Source organism: Alosa sapidissima, chromosome 5 (genome assembly GCF_018492685.1).
Source record: "Alosa sapidissima isolate fAloSap1 chromosome 5, fAloSap1.pri, whole genome shotgun sequence".
NCBI classification, from domain to species: domain Eukaryota; kingdom Metazoa; phylum Chordata; class Actinopteri; order Clupeiformes; family Clupeidae; genus Alosa; species Alosa sapidissima.
The window spans coordinates 21,719,801-21,724,993 of NC_055961.1; positions in this window are offsets into that span (position 1 = coordinate 21,719,801).

The following is a 5,193-nucleotide window of genomic DNA, read 5'->3' on the forward strand; positions in this document are numbered from 1 at the left end:
TTGAATCCATTACCATATCAGTTCAAAGAATATACATTAACACACACACACACACATTAAAGAGGTCCTCTTTGCATGAGGCTGAAAGATGCTGAAAGTGAGCTTCAAGATGAGCTGAGGCCGGCCCATTGGCTCTTATCTCACTCCAGGCGAACATGCATACTTCAAGCTCACTTTATCTCAGCAATTGATTATACTATGTGCTCCACACACAGGCTGCACTTTGTTTATGTTTATGTCCAGTCCACAGCCTCTAACAGAATATGGTTTCAGAGAAAACCACCACTCCCCACATCAAAAATTGTTCAGATGATCCAACGGGCAACATATCTGCTTTGTAATTTTTATTTTTAATTTTTTTTTGGCTTCCTTTGACACGCCTTTGCTTTTGTCTGCAATTTGAGAGAGAAAACTGTGAACTGTGAATGGTAAACAACCATGGGCTAAGAAGAGATCCTTCTCTCTTACACACACACACACACACAACAAAGGATAAGTGCTGGTGTCAGGGGGTGTTTCTGAAGCAGGATGATAAACAGACCTTTCCAGCTGCTATCTGATTTCATTTCTGTGATGGTTGCTTTGGGATTATAATAGGGTTACTGAATGATGTATACCAGCACCAGCCTTGAACAGTCTCCGTCAAGCGTTGTCAAGACAAGCTAATGCTCAAGGAGGAGGTCCGGGAAGCAATTGAGCTTTCAAAAAAAACAGTCCAAATCACAAAGACACGCACCTGCTACACACACACACACCCCAAAACACACACATAAACACGCACATACACACACGCGCACACACACACACACACACAAAACTATGTACCTTCTGAGTTAACAACCGGAATGTAAGACAAATGTCACCATCCAACGTTTCTATCTTATAAGAACAGATAATCTTAAAAAAAAAAAACTAAAACGCAATAAGCAATCTCCGGCTAATGACGCCATCATACTTTTTGTAATCCTGCGATGAGAAATCATAGGGACTAGGGTCTTTTGTGTTGCTCTTTTTTTCCATGCATTCAGGTTTCATTTAAACTGTAGTGTAATACCATTACCTATATGTCTCTGTATGACCAACAGTAAACGCATCAGGTAAAAATATAGAAAATTAAAATGCCTGGATGCAGTCTCAGCTGGGTGAACTCCCCAGACTGATTACATTCCAGGAAGGCTCTGCTCAGCCTCACAGCTACAGCAGGCTAAAAATAAGTTTAGGTGTGAATCTGAGGTGTTGATGCACATCCCTCTGAAACTCAAAATCTCTCTGCAAGTGGTTCTGGAAGTGGAGCTTTCTGACAGGCATGCAAATTCTACTAAATGTAACTTTATCTTAGCGTTTAAAAATGTTATCATATTCATTTTATATTATTTTCTGGAAATAAAATAGATCCAAACGTGTACTGTGGTTAATAATGTTGCCGTATTCATAATGCTCTATATACAATAATATTGTACTGCATTTCAGATATACACAATAGAGGTGTTGGAGGTCAATCAGCGACAAGAGGGGAAGACGAAACCAAAATCTATTGTGATAAACAGAAGCAGCATCACCTGTAAACGTCAAAAAATGCAGTTGGAAAAATGCAGAAATTTATTTACAGCAAAGGAAGACCCACATATATTGTTTCCTGACTGTTGATGCTGTTTATTGTCAGTTTGTAAAGTTAAGGTGAAGTAGGAAGTAACATTAGAGATCAATGTGATTGGTAAGGCTGGACCAATGATTTCAAAGTTAGTGCCCATTGCGATGCAAGTGTTGGAAACGCTTCCGAATCGAGAGTCACCAGACTCTATTCACTTTGTGAATGAGTTTGGATTTTTCCAGGCTAACCTTAATGAGCAATTCACAGGGATTTTCAAGCAGAATCCTTCCTTCTTCTGTGTTTTGTTGAATTAGACTCTAGACCAGTGGTTCTCAAAGAGTGGGGTGGGCCCCACTAGTGGGGAATAGAGACATGACAGGTGGGGCGCGAAGAACAGGAGGAAACTTTTTTGTGCCTATCTTTAATAATAACATAGGAGTCATAGACAGACCGACATATGAATTATAACATATTAGATTCAGCAGATTGAGATAGGAAATGGAACCAAAATGCGAAAATAATATTTTAACATTAGCATTTTGCCAGTTTGCCAGGGTGATGGGGTCAGGTGGGGCTTGAAAATTCCCCACCAGCTCCAAAAGGCTCAACAGTGGTGTCTGGCATCCCGGACCCACCCCCCTCCACACTCATGCTGGGCTCTTATCATGGGTTCCCTTGCACCTAAGAAGCCATCACTTCAGTTTAGTTAGAAAAAGCATTGCATTCTACAGTCATTCCTCTTCGTTGCTGTGGCTGTTTATGACGATGCTATGTAATAGCATAGTATACCACAACAGGAACTGTAATTGTATCAGTACACTTTTGTACTAAAACACTAAACATATGATTGTTATTTTGCATTACTAAATGTATAACATAAACCTGTTCCTGGGAAGGCGTACGACTTTCCTGTAAGATGTTTACAGCTTAGCAGACCAATCAGCTCCCAGACAGAGATAAATGGAGCGTTATAGGCAGTCTGATGGAAAATCACCCGTACTCAGCAAGTGAACTCTAAAGTTAGACAGGCAGTGGCAGTGGCTGTCTCACGATGCTCAGGGGTGTGTGTGTGTGTGTGTGTGTGTATGTGTGTGTGTGTGAGAGTGTGTGTGTGGAAGGCTGTCTCTCTCTCTGTGTGTGTGTGTGTGTGTGTGTGTGTGTGTGTGTGTGTGTGTGTGAGAGAGAGAGAGAGAGAGAGAGAAAGTGTGTGTGTGGAAGGCTGTCTCTCTGTGTGTGTGTGTGTGTGTGAGAGAGAGAAAGAGAAAGTGTGTGTGTGTGGAAGGCTGTCTCTCTCTCTCTCTCTCTCTCTCTCTCTGTGTGTGTGTGTGTGTGTGTGTGTGTGAGAGAGAGAGAGAAAGTGTGTGTGTGGAAGGCTGTCTCTCTGTGTGTGTGTGTGTGTGTGTGTGTGTGTGTGTGTGTGTGTGTGTGTGTGTGTGTGTGTGTGAGTGAGAGAGAGAGAGAGAGAGAGAGAGAAAGTGTGTGTGTGGAAGGCTGTCTCTGTGTGTGTGTGTGTGTGTGTGTGTGTGTGTGTGGGAGGCTGCACCTGGCGTGGCGCTGTGGGGCCCCTCCACCTCTCTGCCAGGCAGCAGCCCAGAGCTCTCATTTCCAGCTGGATGGATAAGTGACCTCGCCGAGGCCCTCAGATGAGTTTCCCCTCCCAGCCATCAGCACCACCCATGTGGAGCGACCCACAGGATGAGAAGAAAGAAAAGAACAGGAAAAGAAAAGAATGGAGTAAAATGAAATGAAATGAATCATAGATTTGGGAGGGTGGTTGATGGGGACGGGGGAGGGGGTGGAGGTCCAGAGCTGCAGAGATACAGTCATTGATCATGTGTGAATCAATAGAAAGCTGTTTAGGTTCCCTTGCCTACAGTAAGCGGGCCTGTTTTAGGAGTTAGGAGTTAGATTGAATTCTGTCTGTGGATGTGAAGTTTAAATATTTCTTCTCGTCAGACCTACGTTTCCAGTTTAGGCTTTTCTCGACGCTCCTAATCAGCTCAGATGTACCTTATTGAATAGCCATTTGTTAGGATTTAATGGCCTTTTAATGACTTCAGCCTATTTTGGGGTAGTCAATGTGGCTGAAAATGTGTTCAGTCTTGTAAGGCCATTGCAATTCTCTAACCTAAATCTTGCAAAAGCAAGTTGCAAAGCAGAAGCAATAATATCAAGCACTCTGCATTTACAGTATTATTACCATTATATCATTATCATTACAATGATCTTCAAATATTTTCTTTAACTTTCTGGTCAAAATGTGGTTACTAAATACAAATATCATCACCACCCTAAAATAATGGCATAAGTATTTTTGGTAACACTTTATTTTAATGTGTCGCTGTTACAGTGTACAGTACCTACCTAATTAGGTACAGTGGTACAACCTGTGTAACAACATGTACTATCAGGTACTATCATTGTACTTGCATTATGTATTTGTGGGTGATGTACATGTGTACATGTAAGTAATTAACTGGTACACTTAATAGGTTTATTCCACTGTATTAAAGAGTAACAAGGTTGTAGCAGCACAGCTGTTACATTTACACTGAAGACAATGGGGCCTTGACTGGAGCTAAGAATGGTTTGTATATCAAATCTATCATGACTAGATTTACCCCATCCAGCAGGTCTCAGGTCAGCTTTTTGCCTCTGATGAAAATTTAGGCAAATTGGCAAAGTTTTGTAAAAGCACTCAGTATTACAATGTAACAACTATATGTAGGTACCCACACATACATACAGTAATGCAAGTAAAATGATAGTACCTGATAGTACATGTTGTTACACAGGTTGTACCACTGTACCTAATTAGGTAGGTACACTGTAACAGCGACACATTAAAATAAAGTGTTACCGTATACTTTTTTTCAGGTTTTCAGAAAACACAAAAAAGTTAACCAAAAATTCTATGATATTTTTTGTCAATAAATGACTTATGCTAGCCTAGAAATCTAGACGCACCCTAGCGGCGGCAAATTAATTTGCTCAGCCTGTATGTCTAGTATCAAACCATAGGGATTTCTATTGGCTGACGCCGTGGACGTCATCCAATCACAGCGCTCTATTTTGTTAGAGAGTCTTAAGGCAGGCTTAACAGGATAACGACAGTCCTGTGACGGTGAACAACAAGGAAGGTGGCTATGGCGAATGAAGAGCGGTTGTTTGAATCGGCGTTGGCGTCAACTTTGGAGGAGTTTGACTTGTGATTTTCTTTGAAAGTTGAGCAACACAATGCACTTAAGTCATTACTTTCGAAGAAGGATGTATTTGCGTTTTGCCGACCGGATACGGATATAGTCATAGCGCTGGCCTATTGCATGCCTAGGCAGTTTGAAAGACAATTCTCTGCCCGCCCCTTGGATTAAGCGAGGTGAATGGTTCGATTCCAGACTATACATTTCAATGATATAGGATGGCCCGCCAGGCTAGACTTATGCCATTATTTTAGGAAGGTGACGAAGGTGTAAATGTTTTAGTAGTTAATGTGTTAATGTGGAATTGAGATATTAGCCTCTTATAATATTGGGATTTTGAAAATTGGGATTGGTGGCCAAGAAAAATATTCGTATGCACTGAAGGATGCATTGCATTTAATT